The sequence below is a fragment of the Helicoverpa zea genome, chromosome 3 (assembly GCF_022581195.2).
Source record: "Helicoverpa zea isolate HzStark_Cry1AcR chromosome 3, ilHelZeax1.1, whole genome shotgun sequence".
NCBI classification, from domain to species: Eukaryota; Metazoa; Arthropoda; class Insecta; order Lepidoptera; family Noctuidae; genus Helicoverpa; species Helicoverpa zea.
This window is the reverse complement of record NC_061454.1, coordinates 9,499,134-9,518,795: the sequence shown is the minus strand read 5'-3', so window position 1 is coordinate 9,518,795 and position 19,662 is coordinate 9,499,134. Positions and strand designations below refer to the sequence as shown.

Below are 19,662 nucleotides of genomic sequence, written 5' to 3'. Positions count from 1 at the left end.
ACAGAACCAGTTGTCCGTTTGTTTGCATAATGGGATGAACTAAGTAACTTTATCCCACTTGATCCACATAAAAATGGTAAAAATGTTTATTTATAACAAAGTAAAAGTATAAAGAGGAAGCCCGGTGCCTAATTTAATAAAATATAACAAAGAAACTCCCTTTCCTTTTCGCCTTAAAGATTTCTTTGCGGGTTGCAACACTTTTCTCAAGCGTGAAGCTTATTCTTAGGTAGGTATACCTAAGTTCGGTATTTTCGTTTTGGATTCTCTACCTACACGCTAAGAAGGTAGGAATTTGTTGTATTAATGTTATCTACAGTCAACAGTAATTTGACCATAAAAAATCAAGAGATTTAATTATCCACGTAAATGGAAATGTTCAATGAAAATGACATCATTTTATGAATATGCTCAAGAGTTGGGCTTCCGAGAAGATTATGTAAGTCGGTATATGAAGTAGATGGCTTATGTATGAAAATATCGTAGGATTTGAACATCTAGTCTTTCCGAGGATTACCGGATTGCCTGGGTAACTGGGTTGAGGAGGTACACTCCTTGTAAAACACTAGTACTCAGTTGCAGCCTGAAATGTGACTGAGATTTGACCCCAACATAGTTTGGGAAAATCTAGGTAGATGATGTGTTCTTAGATCGAGAAATTAAGTAATATTGAGTTAGTAAGTACATGTGTGGTCTGATGATGTATTTAGACCGAGACAGAGAGACCGGAACTGGCGGATGCAGCGGAGCGAGTCCCGCTCAAGGTCGAACACACGCCTTCATAATTCAACTAAATTAACCACAAAGCGCATGCATCATAACTCATAATTTATACCAACTTACCGCGGCGCTATGTGTAATAGGGGACTCATGCGAGATGAACAAGCGTTACACCACTATCGCTAGCTAACATTATTCAAATGTAATGTACCTGATAATGTTTCATTGTGGCATGAATCTTATCTTATGGTTATTCCTTCTGCACATCAAGCGGATCGGAGAAAACTCTGAAACTAGGGATTGTTAGGTGGTTAGTGTAGCTACCTGCACATGATAAGAAGAATAATAGGTTATTCTTGACTACACCTTTGACTCTAAATTCAACAAAAACCGAGACGCGATCAAAGTGATTTGACACAATGCCAGATACCAACATTGAGGCAATGAAAGAGGATAATAAAATACTTGAGATGACACGTACAATACGAAGATATTTGTAACATGAGAAACGGATATAATGTGCTCGTAGAGTAAAAACCGAAACTGATTTATTGCCGTTCTGATCGTGGCTCGAAGCGTGACGGATAACGGAGTGGAGCCGGCTCCTCACTGCAACTATTTATTATGGATAATGGTCGCAGGCTGTCATGCCTCATCAGACAAATCTTACTAAGTGACCGCTCTATTCCGTCATCTAATGCCGCTTTATGACCGGTTCTAATTGATTCATCTTCTCCTACGACTAAACCTTATCTTTTCCATCTTTTTACATTCAAAATAATTATCAAAAACAAAAAAATATTTGGATTAACAAATGTAGAATGTTTCGGTGTTCTCGCGTGACTGCTGATGATTGTGGTGAAATTCTTTGCAAAAACGTAAGATTGTTTCAAATCACGGGAATTACGCGATGAACGATGAAATATTCTCTCTTTTTTGTTAGTTCTTGGTTATTTTTTAGAGAAAATGCTAGGTAGACATGCGATTAAACATAGTTTCCGAAACACCACATCCGCAATTGTAAATGGAAATATTGTCATCATGTCTTTTTAGTGAATGATCGAATACGATTGAAAACAAACAAGTGAAAGTGTCGCTGAGGACGTTGTTTCATCGGTCGTTGTTTGTACGCCGTTGGTGCGCCCGCCACGTACAGCGACGAAAAATCGGCACAGAATCCAGATCACGTCACAGCCTACCGAACACCTAACAATGATAAAGTAGCTGACCTCGAACTTGGAATTACTTTAAATAGCTCATTTGTTTATTTCATCGTCACGTGTGTTTTTACGAAGTCTGATGATTCACGTTGCATTTTCACTATTGTCCAGTTGGCAAAGGTCATTTGAGATGACTTTTTACTGTGTAAAACCTAAGTACATTTATTAATAGTTAACTAAATTGATATCTAAATAGAACAAGTACTTAAGCGCTGCACGAGCAATCAAAGAAGCACTTATCAAACCATTAAAGTGGCGGTTGCCACATCGATCATCGCCATTTATAGCACTAAGTATACTATAGTGTACCGGTTATTGTTGTGCTCTGCAGTGCTCGTTGCAGTTTCCTTTATTTTTAGAAAATTGGAGTCTCATGGATAAATCATCGAATCCGGTCACGACGGCATTCAGAGCGCGGTGTGCGTATCAAGTATCGATCTGGTGAGCGGCTCAGCTGCGTCGCCCCACATTTCACGCTCGTTGCCAATTGCGACGAACACGCTCGCTTTGGTTACTCGCTTAGCTCTTGCCGCGCCATCGAGGTTCTATGAATGCTGTATTTATGGATCAAAACAATGGTCACAAATAGAACGTTCTGTGGCTATTTGTGTACTAATCATAGCTTGGCATTTCATGTTCCTTGATGGCTTTACTTCAGAACGGGAAGTTTTAAAAATCTTGTTTGTTGTTACAAAATGTCACGGCACTGAATTTACTATCTACGGAACATTTGGATAATCCAAGAAAATATTTTACTTGTGCCTGTGTGCAGTGACCGTTCTAGAAGTAGATGTCATGTTCACAATAAAGATTAAAGTATCATTAGTAATCTAGCGGCAGTTTGTCTTGTGCTGATACTGTCTTGCATAACGCCAGATGTTCGTGACTCACACGAGTAGGTGTAGCAGCCTTTGCCATGATTTAATTAAGTACTTATCTACCTAGCTCACTCTCTACTTGAATTCAATAAAGTAATTCTGCTAACATTGTTATTATTATACCTATCTTTATTAATGTCAATATAACCGTGACACAATTTTGCTAAAACAAAATGTTATCGTTATATTCATCAGCTCTTTCCCGTTTGTGCGGTTACCGGTATTTACCGTAAACACAGGTGTGGTAATAAACCACTTAATCTCTCTGTAGCATTTCATACAAGTTACTCATGGGCCTGCGATTATGTCTATCTCAGTAATGTCTGGACTCGCTTGTGAGCACCGTGAGAAACATTTGAAGCAAATTAACTTTCCGCCATTACTGTCACGCGAGAAAGAATAAGCAGCAAACTGCACACATTAAGTTTTTCTTGCATGTGTTACGTGTTGGCTGATGCATAACAATCGAGTCTGTGTAATCGATTGAATTAAAAAGTTTCACGTGCCTCTGCAATGATGATTGTTATTTGGGTCTTTGAACTAACGGGACTGCGAGTGAGCGCATGCATTCTAGACCTGTCGTGCTATTCATTATCGTGACTTATCATTACATATCTCTTCTTTACCAAGAAAATTAACGCTGATTAATTAGCGTGCAGTGATGACACAGACTAACTATCCACTTAAATGATTGTTAGACGTAAACGTATTATTACGTGTATTTAAAATACGAACATGATTGCATTTTATGTTTATTATTTTATGTTTACGCTCTTTGAAAAAGAGAAACCAAATAATTGACCAGGCAATAAGATATATACACTCGTATGAATACGGGTCTATAGCTGTAGAATCTATAGAAGCTACCTCTATAGCAAGAGAGACTTTCGCGTCAGGACTGTAAAGACAATCGGTCCTGGTGACGGCGGCGAAGTGAATAATGAAACATTGTTTGAACACTTTTAATTAATATGGATTTGGTGACATGCGATATCTTCATCGGACAAATTAGCGTTGACGGAATTATAGTTTGCAATGTAGGCGTCCTTTTGTATCTCATTGAATACATCAATGTAAATAAGTAGCCAGTTACGTAAAATAAAAGCTTTGTTTTAATGAAAAATTACTAGATTAAACTACATTTTAACAAATGAATAAAACTGATCCATATCAGAAGTCGGTTAGCAAAGAGCATTGTTTCGTATTGCGTGGTGCTCTAATTAAAGCAGACTTGAATTAAATAAAAAATAGAGATTAAAAAGCGTTAACTATATTACTATTTTTTATGTATTAGTTGCACTTGCTATGTTGACATTTACTATCGAATTGTTAGCACGTTTGTACATTTGTAAACAGTTTGTATAAGGCATGACAAGGTCTCAAAGTGCCTAATGATATCATGCTGTCAACAGTGACTATCGTAACCCAATCGAGCGTGCCATTCTTAGTGACGTGTTCAAGCATAATTCATTATTAAATAACATCGTTTCATAAAGTGGTTTATGGCATTTATTTCGAAATTATAAAATTATCTCTACTATCAAGACTGTCGTGTCTTGAGAACATTAGAGGAGTTTTTGCGGTTTCATAACCTTAATAATGTAGGAAGCTGTTGTTATGAATACCTGGGTGTACATTAAGAGTTATAATATCATAAATAGATATTTATAATCTAAAAGGACTATACTATTCCAGATCTATCAACCATTTTGTTGTGCTTTCTAATCTTTTAGTCTGAATTTATAGGTGAAATAGATCACTATATTCCAAATGGACACAGATTGAGTATTGCGGTCTATAGCTCAACATTTTCTCTTCAGTGATAGATGTATCTCCCTATTCCTATAGATACTGGAAATGACTAATAAAATTGCTGGCTGACATTTTATTGAATATTGATAATGGCGTCGTCAGCCACGCCGGGATTGCGATCGCTTATTGAAAGCTTTAGTGAGGGGCATTCACGTGGTGATTGACAAATTGCCGCTGATCCCGGGGCGATGGAGCACATCACGCTGCCAACAATGATTAACCCGTGCCCGACCTAAAGGCCTTATTGCCTATTACACATTTTTCTTTATACGTACCCACGCACCTGAAGTAGCAGTAGTAGTAACCAATATAATATTGATTCCTGTAGATACATCGATGAACCACACTATAATGATGACATCAACAATACAGCCGGTAAAAAATAAAACTGATTCATATTTTTATTAGTATTAAATGAACTTTGATATTTGATTGGGTCAGTGTCGGTCACACGCAGTGAGGTGGTCTTATGAATAGTTGAAGTCCTTTACTAAACGCCTACCTTTGAATTTGAATACATAAAATATATCGGACCGTTAAACGAAACACCTAACCGTGGCGTGGGAATAAAAAAATACCCGTATTTGGTTTTTTACCTATACAAGAGCCTAATGTAAAATCCGTGCCGTATAACTAACAAGCCAGAATATTTTAACGAACCTCAAAAAACGTTCATTAATACTCGTACGACGCTAGACGCATTATGTTGTCATCGCCGCTTTAATTCGATGACGAAAAATATATTAAAATAATCTGATTTAACAGTGTGATACGAATTGTTGCATAAACGACTTCAATAAATATGAAGGAAAAAATCCTGTTCAATCTTTTATGGACAAATTAATGTGATTGTTTGTTTTGTGAAGGAAAATACAAGTACCTATCCAACTTATGCAGTGATGATCTCAGTGTTTTGAGGTTCTCGTTTACCTGCAAACAAATCAAGAGTTGTTTTAGGTAGTTAAATACTTAGTGCAATTTTAAAAGTTACAAAAAAATTAAGGACATTTTTAAAGAGTATGGATGGTTGGTATCGTTAAGGGATCACATTTAAGTGCACACTCAAGGGATAATCCCTTTTCGAGTATCTCGGCAGCTTTAAAAGCCAATTTGTTTGAAAGTAGGTAGCTGTTCAAGGGTGCTCATTTACATATTTGTGTAACTATAGATAATAGGGTAGTTCGCAATATTCGGTCCCGCAGGGATACGATCATATTCAAACCGCACGATTTAACCGAAATATTAATTTATGATGAAATATTATTGTCATTTATTATACCTATCGAAATTCAAGTCGGGTTTGAATTACCGAAGGGATTACATTATTGTAAAATTATTGCAGTTGGTTGGCTTCACGATATACACAATATACATTCTTGTATACGTAGTAGAGCTACGACAGCAGGATTTTATTTTCTCCTTTTTATTTATGCCCCATTTAATGGAAGATTGGAGAACAGTAGCCAAGTGAAGCACTGTAATCTATTGAACCATTACCTGCACCAAGAGTTTTAGCTCATCTTAATTGACCGTTAAGGTCTATAAAATGGCTGGAAAACTGAGGCAAATGCTGCCTTGCTTATTTTGCAGATAAAATTGGTTCTCTATTAAAACATGTGGTACTGAAATTAATCTATTAAAAATAGTCTTTACAGTACCTACTGCTATGTTGCTAAACGTGATTACAGTAAATGACTTTCGCAATCTAAAATAAAAAATTTCTGAATAAGTTTTAATGTGTAGGTAAACTTTAACAAAGGAGTCTTATTTCTTTGTTAGTGCTCATTCAAAAAACATTATTCACAAGTAACTCCAAATATAAACCAATATCAGTTGTTGTTACAACCGAAAACAGCACGTTCCCAGATTAAGCCGCGCTCACCTTAAGAAATGCGATCTCAAGGTGAAACTCGCTTTCAAGCCTGTTCGTTTTATAGCCGAGGTAATCCTACCGGTACAAATTCGCTCCATTTAACAATTGACGGTGAACCAACCCGACATGACCCGAGTCGCATGATCGTGGTGTAATAACTGCAATCACGTTGCAACAATCTAGTCATCAAAACTGATTGAAAAGTTTCCCAGTGTTGTTCTGCATGCATCTATTGGTCAAACTATCTATTACGACGAACAACCATTAGTCATCATTTCATAGTTTAAAGTGTTATTGGACGATCAAGGTTCATTACATGTACGATCGTCTGTTGTGTTAGCTGAACGGAATAATCCTCGTAGACAGCAATTGTCGACATCGTAATACTGTTTTAAGCCCGCCATAAACCTTTCGATTCGATGGCAGGAATAATGTCTGATGGATTTAATGAAATAATATTATGAATTTTGAAAATATTCGTTAAGTCCTAGATACTCAGCGATGTGAACATATGCTACAATTACCTACATGTGTAATACATAAATCTTACGATTTCTAAACCGTGACAATATCGTGACTATGTATTGATGGGTGTGTGGAGTGTGGCGGGCTAATGATGTAACGTACTTGTTTTATTTGCTAAGTATGCCTACTTAGTATGTCTAGTTAGTATTTCTAACTCTTGCGGAAAGCCATTTATCCCTATCTACTTGCGACACAATGACGAGCAGATTTTTCAAACGATTTCCCAGTAGACAAGGGTTACATGGCTGAGGATGAACATAGTATAGATTGCATAAAAATATCGTCTTGAACATATTTATAAATATGTATGTTTTCTGTTTTTTCAGTCCATAATATTTTATGGTGTTACTCCAGGGTAAATATGTACTTTTGAACTAGCTTCTTCTGATTAGCATGAAATTGCATATCTTACACATTAGGGCAAGGGTTCACGGGCTGAATAATAAAGGGTCCCGTTGTGTATAACGAGCGGAGGTCACGTCCGCACCGCCGCTTGCGCAGCAGTTCGATGCCCGGCCCGCTTAATTGGCACACGGCTATAACAACAAACACCATATCGTAAATAATGTCATACAGTGCATCACAAAAGATTTAGCAATGTTTGGAATGAAAGTAACAGATAGCAATCAAATGATTAATTACGCGTGCAAACATGTCATGTCATGAATATTGAATAGGAAAGTCAATGTGACCGTCATCGTCAGGTTAATCTCCAATCGAATGAAACCGTTTCTGGGTAATTAATGAATAATTGTTTGAACACTGCAATAAACGACCACATTAAAAGTAAATGGGAAGCCGGAAGGCAAGTAAGCTTTAAAAAACAGTTCGTAAACGTTACAGTGCTGAATATGAGAGCTTCCTCAAAAGTAATGAACGGCTGCGGCTGTTGGAAATGAATAGTCGTGTCGTAAAAGATAAATTTTCTCCATAATTACTAGAACATCATTTTGAATGGTCGTGTGTTTCATTTGATTTTAATGAATTACCATTTCTTGTAAAATGATAAATACTTGGCGGCATGGTAGGTTAATCGATTTGATAAGGTCTATGAACCGTTAGTAACTTTACTTTTAGATACGCGCACTGTTATCGTTTGATTTACTATCACACTCAGAGTATGTATTTGTAATCAACCGCGAGCCGTGATTAGGTGAGCGCTCTAATCGATGAATGTCACAATGCAGTTTGTTATCACTGATGTTCCTCTCTGATTGTTCAATTGTTAAATAACTCTCGTCCAACGCGCAACATCCAACTCTTTCCTTCCCGTGAGATTTTTTATTAATCTACAAGTCGGCACTTCATTCCTGCCAGTAGTTGCTCGCGAGACACAAAGAGAAAAAAATCACTTAGTAATTATACCGTTGCAAGGAAGGGTCTTCGATTGTTTATTGCCTCCTCCGCCGGATGTTTCTACTGCTCTATTTTTATTCCATGTTTCTTTTATGCTTTGAGTTGTCAAACATGGGTGCATACGGTTATTATGACTATTAAACTTGATTAGGGATTCTAGTCTATACTATATAATATTATAAAGCTGAAGAGTTTGTTTGTTTGTTTGTTTGAACGCGCTAATCTCAGGAACTACTGGTCCGATTTGAAAATTTCTTTCAGTGTTAGATAGCCCATTTATCGAGGAAGGCTATAGGCTACTTTTTATCTCGGTACGGGAAGTAGTTCCCACGGGATGCGGGTGAAACCGCTGGCAGAAGATAGTGTTATATGTAGCTTCCAAACGTTTTGTTATTTTACTCGTTCTAAAAGCACAATGACAATCTATTTGCTGAACTAGTGCATGTTGGAAAGCGTTTACTTTCCACTTGGTCGAGATTTACAGCCTCAAGTGGTGACGGCCGCGGTGTCTGGTGTCATCGGGGCTTTCTAGTGAAACCCTCGCGGACCAGGCGGCGGCCACTCGTGACCTCGCATTCATATCCGCCAAACTCGCAATGTAATGCGACACCACGAATTATACTCCCGGAACTAATATTTGCAAAGTTTCATACAAGCTATTAAACTGGCAATGTTCCTACATGAGTATTGCGATGCAAAAATATTCAGTGCATTTTACCGTGTATTTAATTGGTGCTCGTGGTAATATACAACCATTGCCTAACGTAGTAAGTATAGCAAAAGCGTCCTAATGTGCAGCTATTAATTATTCACATTAGGTTTTTGTGGCCGTCACGCTTGATATGTGATTGATAGACACATCGATTAGTTAGGCCTTGGATGCACAAGCCAGCCCAGCTAGCTGTAGGTGAGTGGCCGACTTGCAATGCTGGCACGTCCCGGCTCTCTCACGACGCCGCCGGGCTGCGCTCGCGCAAGTAGCGCACTTTCTCCTGCACGAATGCCCTATTTTAGGCTTCCAGTACTTCAACAAATCACACTTTCATTATTTCAATTTATCCTTAAAGGTTTTGTATATTTTGAATTTATGTGTTTAATTGCGTTTCCCCCATACATGTTTGTTTAGGCCAAGAACGTGTCATGAATCCTAGGCACATAAATATCTTGTCCAAAAATATTCCCAGGAAACGTAGAGCTGAGTTGTTTTATCTTATGGGCCGTCAATGTTCTAAACATGGACAAGTGTGAACTATAATAACTCGGTGTTTGTTGTCCGACTCTGACACGGTTGACACAGTCGACAGTTATAAGTGTAACTTTAAAGATAAATTCGTGGGGGCAATGACCTCAGGTGGGAATTTCGAAAGATATAATTCCATGTGCATGTGTGAACTTATCAATATAGGTTATAGGAAAATGTTTAATTGAAAACGATTTTGAATATTGTTGAGATCCTTATTAAGAGATTTATTCAAAGAATATTATAATAATCAATGAACATTCATAGAACATCTTACAGCCATGAAACTCCACAGCTAAGAAATGAGCAAACTTCCCCCGGTAACAGCGTCTGGGCAAGATAATGATGTGCTATTGCATTACATTATCCCTATTCGTAATGAGTGTTCTAATAAGTGAAGTTTTACGCACCGCTCGCATGTGAACACTTGCACTTTCGCCCGATGCTATTAATTAACGCTGTTATTCAACATGTGGTGCATTATTTCACGCTCGGCGTGGCCGCCAGTGTTCCGGTACCATGCCGCCACGCTGCTCCATAGAAGCCAGCCGTCGCTTCCCAAGGAAAAATATCCACACGATTTTGACATTTTTACATCTCGCCTGATGCTTGCAACAGAACGCTTTGAAATGCCGCGCTTGTGACGCGTGTCGTAACACTGTTTATTCTGTAACATAACCTAACCCTTTTATAGAAATTGTTGCTCTAAGATGTGATGACCGTTTGGTCAACCACTTGTAAAATTAAAAATAAAACATCGAATATCATATTACAGGTTTTCAGAAGTCCTTCTCAAGATTTAGCCTGAATTTCGCGTCATAATAAGTCACAAAAGTATTGCCATCCCAAAATTGAACTGAAAGTCGATATTAGTAGCTGAATCGAGCGTTTCGAGGTCTGCGCTGCCTTTTACGGCGTGCGAGATCGAATCCAGTGTTTTTTTATTGCAGATCTCATGTTGTAACGATGTGAGCCCAATAATCGTAAAAGCCGGTCCCCTCCTCGAGAAGTGCGCAAACTGTCCGCACCGTGATAAAGGAAAATGCATTACTTCCCTATCGAGGGCGGGCAGGGGGTTTTCCTTAAAACAGCCCTTCAAAATGGCGGCGTAGGTCATTAATGTTCGGCTCAGGAGATGCCCAAATTTTAAAAGTCCACTTGAAACTTAGTTATGACCGCTGTGTGAGTAGCAACAAGATAAGGGTACGAATTTTTTAACATTATTTTTAATCCGAGGTGAGAGGAGGACGGTAAGTATATACATAATTTTCTGCTGAAATGAAGCCTTCCACGTGTGCAATTTATTGAGTTTTTTAAACATTGTCGCAGGGACTACTCAGTTGCATCTCTTATACAAAATATATCCAGGTAGAGGAAATTGTGTAAGCTTACTCTTGCATGTTGAATATGCTTTACCTCTGAACATACACATGTAAACTACCAGCACGCCGTTCACATTTGCTACACGCCTCGCTCACTTTTTATTGCAATTAATATCTTTTTCATTTTAAACACATGTTTAATACTTCGTATGCAAACTCTAGCGGTCATTGTCCTTTAACAATAGACTCTACTGAATCTGTATTCATAAAATACAAATGAAAGATACGATTCGGTTTGGTTGCAATTTTAGGCCTTGATCTGTTGTCTGTATTATTTTATTGTTCGACTTACTCTTTCATTGCTGCAATATAAACGGTATTCTATCTGTAATGAATTGAGCTGGAATGAAACTTTAACAATAATAATCTCACTTGATAAATCTGATAATAATAAAATAGAGTAGTGATAACATTGTTATTTTAACACAGCCATAGGTGTATTAAATAAAAGGTACATAATAGATAGCAGAAGTCTTTCCCGAGAAAATCAAAACAATAAATTGTGCCCGATTTGTCCCGGCTGTTTCGCAAAGTTGCCGGCCATATAATACGACTGCCTCTTTGGGCGTCATACATTTAGGGTTAGAGGTCGGGAGTGCGGCAACAATGTCGCATCCACCGCTCCCGGTACCGTTTCCATTTTATCTGCCTAAGTGTACATACATTCATTCTTGATGTAACTTATTTCCTCACGTTCTGCTTAACATCCACTTTTGTTTTACTCATTCACAGCCCTACGTTATGGTTATGACGATTTTCGTGAAATTTTAATGACGGTGTGTTTTAAGAGCATATACGTACTAACTAGTGTAGTAGTAACTTCAATAAGGACAATAATAGACATAAAGTATAGAACATTATTCATTCGAAGTTTGAATAGACACGTAATACTGGCACTCATAAAAATGGTTTCAGTTGAACTGAATACCATAGCCATTATAGTTCGGCCATTCAGAGAATGCGTTCCTGACACGTCGCGATTGAACTGACGACGTAACTTTGCAATGGCGTTGCAGTTACGATAAAAATATTTTTGCTGGTTGTTTACCGTTTTAACAATTGAGGAGCATTAAAACAACATTATTATATCAATAATCAATGAATGTTATTACGTCGTCAGTTCAATCGCGACGTGTCAGGAACGCATTCTCTGAATGGCCGAACTATAGAGGTAATGCTGTTATATCTGTTTCTTTTATTTTATCCTCGTACGTGCTGCGGAAAATGTACTAATATTATCTCGTATTACTTCATCTGTTCAGGTACGACCTCCACGCTCACATTTAGTACGCTTGTCAACCGCGTTATGCTGGTTAAACCGAAGAAGGTGCGAAAACGTCGCGCTGCCAACCGAAAATACGTAAAATGTTTGTCATAAAATAGATGTTTTATTATTATAACACGTAAGAATTTAACGAAACGATGCATTATACAGATTCGTTTTAATTTATTTCATTTACCTTTTTTGGTTGGCATTTTAGTTGACTTATTTTAATAGCCAGTGCTATTATTGGTAGGTTATCAAACTGACAGTAACTGGAATGTTAGTAATATTAATAAAACGTAGACGCAGTAAAAACAACAAATGATCACGGTATAAAAACAGCAACTAAACGAGTTAATTATATTAGAGAATATCAATGCTACGCTGCTACGTCGCAGCAGTTTCTATGTACTGTGAAAAAGTTTGCTACTTTCATTATTTTTGTAGCGGCTATCTTCGCTTAGCTACACGTTGTACAGTGTAAGTACGAACCACTAATAATTATAGTACTAGAATTGCCCGCGGCTCTGTTCGCTTTAATCTAGACAAAAAATATACGCAGCCGGCCGGCTCGTCTCTTTACGCCTCGCCTGGCTACAATTATTTGTTCTCTGCATTCATCGACTCCCAGCAGTAAAATTATTGTTGCTACTTTCCGATAATATCTATTGCATGAAATTATACACCTCAGTAAACCCACTTAAATAATGTTTTAATGCAAGAGAAAATATGACATGGTTAGTAGATCATTCAAATTGAGTTTTAAGTGTTCTAACGGAAATGAAGACGTTTTATTTTATGATTACTAGGCGGATTACCTGTAGCTTAGTACGAATGTACATATCTAGATGCGGCATTTCACCCCTCTTGTGAATCTCCCAGTTTTGGGGGAGACTTTCTCCTTTTAGGGCGCGAGGAGGTCCCGACGTGACGAGTATTTATGATGAGCACAATCAGGACCTGTGGATGCCACGTCCGTGCCACGTGACGGCCTGGTTGGAGCCTCGATGAATACATGGCTCTTGTTTACAACCCAATGATAAACTACATCGCTTTAAAAGCCTTCGATTTCTCTTTTTTATGTTAATAGCTGTCAATATCGACGTTCAAATAGCTTTTCTTTCATTCAGGAATTCTTTTCCGCAGCTTTATTTTACGCGCGTGAAAATTAAATAAAAGCATTTCAATTAACATTCCTCTTTGATTTAATCTATAATCGTAACAGACTGATTCTGAAATTGGCCTAGGTCCATATACAGGTACAGAACATAAAATGCCTTTGGTTAAAAGTAAAATTAAATCCAAAGTGATCGATAATGTCTGTTTGTTGTACTTAAATGAATAATTGCGTGCTCCATTCTTCCCTGCGAAAGTAACTAACGGTACCTACCATGTGAGGTCATTGACCGGCCCTTGACGTGCCACGTGCCCGTTGCTTTAATTTTTGTTACGACATTTAGACACCCTTTAGTTAATTAAATACAGATGCTCTATGAAAAATCCATAGTTTTACATAATACAAAGCTACCGGACGAATGTAAACATCTATAACTAGTTTTAATATACTTACAAGTTTGCTATTATGGCCAGTATAATTCTGCTTATAATTCTAAATGGACGGTTTACAACCTTCGGTAATCTCTACCCGCCGGTCACTATCTCCATGTATCATAATAAATACAGCTGTACAAGATAGCGGTGCTATTCTGAGTCATAATGTTTTCATAATGAGACCGTGCGCCTGCGCTCTACATGAAAGTGAACCAATACGGAGATTGAACTGGCCATGTGCACTACTACCGAGGCATAAATGCAGCTGTCCGGTTATCGCTGGCACCATGCCAGTTCGTCTAATTACCGATTCATATTTATATTTCTTTTTTGACCCGTAGAAAACATTTTACGCTCTTTGAAACGATAACAATTTTCCGCGGTAGTTTATTGCATAAATATTTACAAGTTAGAAAATGTCTTTAGGAAATGATTGTGCTAAAGAACCGTCTGTTTGTAAACAGGTCGCCCGGCGGCGTCACTGTGCACAACCGTCTTAGAGGTAGGTTCACAAGCGACAGCCGTACTTCAACAATGCTTGGCTTATTCTAACCGGCGCTTTAAAGGAAATGCTCTGCTTATCATTCTTGACACAGTTTGTTTGTCACGAAACCTTTAAAAAGAACTTATTTTGTAACTATTTGCAAAACATTTCTTACGCCAACGTAGGCATTACCTACGTATAAAAATAGAAATATGTAACAAATTACCGGCCGATGGCATTCATGTCCCCGATGGTACAGGAAATATTTCCAACGAATTAGGTCATCTCATGTAATATGAGATCGTAACAGGATCCGCGCGTCATGGCCTATCGGTGGAGGTCGATCGTACATTTTTATTTGGCTACTCGGTGACTGATGACAGATATTGATGGGGTCCGATGTTACACACGCAGGCTCCCTAGTAATATCGCTCGGTGATACAGCGGCCGAGGCTAATGGGCTGGGAGTTTTATTTATATGACAGCTCCATAAAGAGAGGACGACGATAATACGATTGAAATTAATGGGCGTATTCGACAACTAAGTTTTCCGTCAACTTAATCAAACGAAATAAATCTCGCGTGTTTTCCTCTTGGGTCTTCCGTGTTAAGTTTTGTTTACCATAAACGAAACTTTGTTGAACTAGTTTAAATAACTTTACGACTGCAATGTGGCCAGTAATTAGTTAAAAAACAACATTTCACCCGATATCTTTGCCCTTATTGTGTCAATAAAACTTTATACTTGTTCATAACATTTTAATGTCAAAGTTAAGCACGAAAGTCGAAAGGGTGTAACAATTGGGTAGTATTTAAACGCAAATCAAAAAATATCCTTTTTCTATGCAATAAGATTCCGAATTCCCATCAAAATTACTGATTGCACAGCAAAATATTCAACTCAAAATATCACTAAACACACTACAATTTATTTTCGCAGCGTACAGCGATTTTTCCTAAAGCAAAAGCTTTTTCATCAATGCACAGCTAATAATCTTAATGCACATTATACATGTTAACTCTTTTTCTTTTAAATATAGCTTCTATTTTTATATTATTTACAGCAGTTTTTCAGAATGAAACAGCATTTTATTTGTCTCAGTCATCTTATTATTTATTAATTACGGCATAATGAGACCAGCAAAAAAATATAAAATTAAATACAAAATTGTAATTTATTGAATTATTAAAGCGCGTCTTGCTTTCGCGGGGCGTACACGTTTCCTTTTTTGCCCTAATAATAATAGGCAACATTTTTAGCTTCTGCAGCTGGCGCCACGTACTTGAGTCGGATCGCAAGTCCGATGATATGCTTGCATATACATACTATAGTTCTTTAAAAAAATAGGGCTGGTGCATTGTCAGTCATTGTCAGTATTTCCTTTTGGCATACATTTCATATAAGTAGTCATTAAAAGGCTACTACTATAATATCATATTTCAGAATGTTTATAGTCAGAATCATCTTTTGGCATAGTTTTGGAATTTTTATTTTCCTGTAAGAAGCATGCAAACAAGCCTGAAGCATGAAAGCAGGCATGCAGCATGTAACCAGGCATGCAACATGGAAGTAAGCATGCAACATGCAGCAAGCATCACTTCTGTCACGGCTCCGGCGCTTCGTGGCTCCGGCGGTCAAATGCGAGCTTATCGTCGCAGATGATTTTCACGCTCACCACCGCAGCTTCGGCTTACTGGCCGGCCGAGCCGGCCAGCCTCAACCGCGTTGGCGAGCGTTAAAATTACCTGCTCCTCAGCTCGCAGGCCGCCTCGCCCCTCCGCGCCTACGCGGTTTTGAATTGCACTCTAGGGGTAGGGCAGACAAGACTACGTGGAGTCGGTTTTGCAGCGATTTGTTTTCGTTACTAGCTTCAATTTTTAATACAATATTTTTTAATTGAACTCTATCTTACTCACTCGCGCCACTCTGCACTCCAGTGACGAAAAAGCGCGCGAAGCCGCGAACCTTTTTCAGTTAATTTGTTCTGTTTTTAGAAATAATGCAATGTGACAGGATTTTTTTGTTATAATAATCATTTAATTTGTCGAGCATGGCTTCTTGAAAATTAAGACAAATATGATGAACAGGTTTTGTTGTACTTACTGGTTAATATGCGACTGGGATAGTTATTTTGCTATGAAATATGGAAAATTTGCTGTGCAGTCAGTATTAATGCTATGTATGTAGTATTTTTGTACAAGAATAAATTTAAGTGTATTGCATTATAATAAAAAAAGCAATGTCATATTGATGTATAATTTCGAATTATCTGCAGTTTGAGTGTTGTTAAACATTTAGTTTATTTGTAGTGAACTAAGTTATTTGATGTAAAAAAGAATATAAATGATGAGTATTAATTGATAGGCGATTATTTATTTGATATGCAATTTATAATATCCCGTAACAATTAAAGTTACCCGAAACCCTTGAACACGGACGCAAGTGACGTAGCACAATGGATCTGCTTGTGACATTGTCAAGAGGCTAAAGAATTGCACACAGTTTATTATTCAGAACACTTGAGTAGGTGGGAAAGTGAAGACGGATAGAGTGCGTATTGGGGGCGAGAGTGCGTGCCGCGATCCCTCGGCGACCCCATGGCCTCGCCGGATGTCTTGGCGCTACTAGCACCTCGCCATAATAATCTGATGCCTCGGGACCAGCGCCCAACACATAGTCACACCATGCATGATAAACAATTCCTTGCTATCATTCATGTTATATGACAGGTGCGACTTGCACCTCAATTATGACACTTTGACATTTGTCTTCACCATTTATGAGCCGATGTCTAGCTAAGTATATTCTTATAATACCTATGTTTTCTTACTGAAACTTTCAACCGAGTAACGTTTGAAACACCAGTGTAATATTGACTATTATTTTAGAACTTAGTACTACTACGCAATGATGCGAAATATGCTTGTATTGTCATTCCAACACTGTATAAGAATGATTCTATGTCTATTCATATAATTCTATGCAAATGGTTTCTATAGTGTGTATGCTCCAAGATAGATACTTATTCTTATCTACACGCTGAAGTTATTATGAGAATATTAAAATAGTATTACATTAGGAATATACCTACACAGCTCTTTAATAATGGCGTGACAAATCAAATTACTTATCGCAGAAAAATCGCCAAATAAGAACTTAAGCATGGCAAATGTTAACCTATATTCTGTTATTGTTTCAGATATAACTCGTTACCACCTTTGAACACAGAGCTAAAGGTAAGCAAATAACTATCGATTGTTTATAAAGAATGCTATCAAAACAGCATGTTGATTCGGCAACTCGCTGCGTGGGTGCGCGCTCGACGAACAACACTAACTAAAGCGGCGGCAGCTTTTGCTGCTTTTTTCTCAAGTTTGAACCATTTATAAAACAACTCGCTGGCAATTTAGCCTTGTTTCGCTTTTCCCGCTCACCATGCAAAACTAGGTTATAGTGAGATAATAGCTGCCCATCTCGTTTGTTTTGCTCCATTGTTGGTATTTTGTACCGCGCCCGATGCCCGTTACTAACTACATTTTATTGAAAATCTCCTCGAAGTTAACAGGTGAACAATGTTTGGGTTTTTTGCTGAGAGTTGCGCAGTGCTATTTTGTTATTGCCTCTCCGCGTCGGCACATCACTGTACGTCAGTAAACAACAATTCGGTGAAAATTTCCGGCTATCGATAACTATCCCGGTATTGATAGCTACTGCAAACATCCGCTTCATAACAACGGACTCGAGTGTGAATAGCAGTTAGTTAAATCCTTGTTACGTAATTGTTTTATCCTTCACTGTAATAACAAATGTGTGTGTGCATTGTGTGCAATGAATAATTCATAGATGCATTTCTAATATTTATTATGAAAGTCCTGAGATGACTGTATCGTTTATTTTGCTGTCATGAGAAATTAAAACGAGAATTCAAGAAAGTGTCTTGACACACTAATTAAACAAGACAACAATGTTGAATTCTTGTGCTGAAATAAAGCATCTTTTAGGAGAAATTTGTGTAAGGCGACCGACTGTAGCTAAATGAAAGTTTGTTTGCTGTCCGGGTATGTTTGTCGCGAGCTGGGCGTTCTGCTGACTCCGCTGATTTAGGGGGAAAGTTTCCTTGTTTTGCATTTTACTGGAGCGCGGGGAAAGTCGCCCCAGAGATTTGAATATTTTAGAAGTGGCGTAACTTTGCTAAGGTGCGTCCCTTTATGCGACTTCCAAGCGATTGCCTCGCATGCTTTCAAGGGAGGTAATTGAAACACGCTTTTAAGAGTAAGTGCACATAATAATTTAAAAGAAAAAGCCTGTTATACAGAACCGTAAGATAAAAAGAAGATGGCACAATATGACAAGTCAATTCTATTTCCTGCAGTGACAGTCATTTATTTCCTTTGTGCGCGTGTCGTTGCAGTATCAATGTGGAATGAGTGCGGGTTTTCTAAGCTCGATGGGGTTTTGTCTCGCTCTCTGGAACAGGTTAAGTAAATAGTCAGATGGCTATTCATAATGGACGAATGGAATTTCCACGTTCAGCTGAATAGAGTTTGCACTTTATCTGATTCAGTTTTTAATTAAGGTCGTATAACTTTTTTATTAATAGTCTTTCTGTTTACTTTTGTATCGAAGCTTTTGTTCCATTCGAAAGATATTACAAGAATAGATTAACGTGTAACGAATTTAATTGGTTTTTCTTGTATTTATACCTACTGTTAGTAGTACTAGATCTTTTTAAGGGAAAGATTTCCTGTCAACCGGACATCCATATTTTGTTTATGAGTCAGACCGGGAATATTTTAGATTTTAGGATCTATGACTTGATTGATTAAGAATTAGTCTTCAGCAAAAACGATATTCCAGAATATTTTACTTTACAAACAACGAAGTTGGTAATAAAATTAACTTCTCTTCACATAATTAGACTAGCTAGAGAAACCCTAAAAGAATTAAAGTTGAATAGACGCCTTGTGAATACGAAAGAAATCGGGTCGTGAATCAACGATCTAATCAGATTACGACCTTTTGATATACTTACTGACATATTTGGGTCATCGGAATCCTTTGAAGTTGCTTAGTTACGAATCGAACCCCCTTAATTATTACCTAAATATTTTTATCAATATTTAATATACTCCCATTTCAGTGGATTCGTTAAAATGGCTGCCACTACGTTACTTTTTTGAACGTATTCAATCATGGTCGGCACCACAATACGTGTTTGAGTTCATTTTTCATTTGGTCGCATCGATATGAACCGCATAGAAGTATCACATTTCAATGTTTGTCTACGTTGTATCAGTTTCCGCCTCGATGCATGCTGGCTGAATATTTTTTGTTTGTTTTGTTCTGAACTGCGACA

The 19,662-nt window shown here is 37.7% G+C and overlaps 1 protein-coding gene across 3 annotated transcripts in view; it reads left to right on the top strand.

Annotated features, from left to right (window-relative positions):
- Positions 1-19,662, top strand: part of LOC124645649 — a 114,360-nt gene that overhangs the window by 4,689 nt on the left and 90,009 nt on the right. For all 3 annotated transcript variants that reach the window (XM_047185476.1, XM_047185477.1, XM_047185475.1), the window contains exon 2: positions 17,506-17,542. The gene's annotated coding sequence lies outside the window, so the exon portion shown is untranslated. The remainder of the gene's footprint in view (positions 1-17,505; positions 17,543-19,662) is intronic.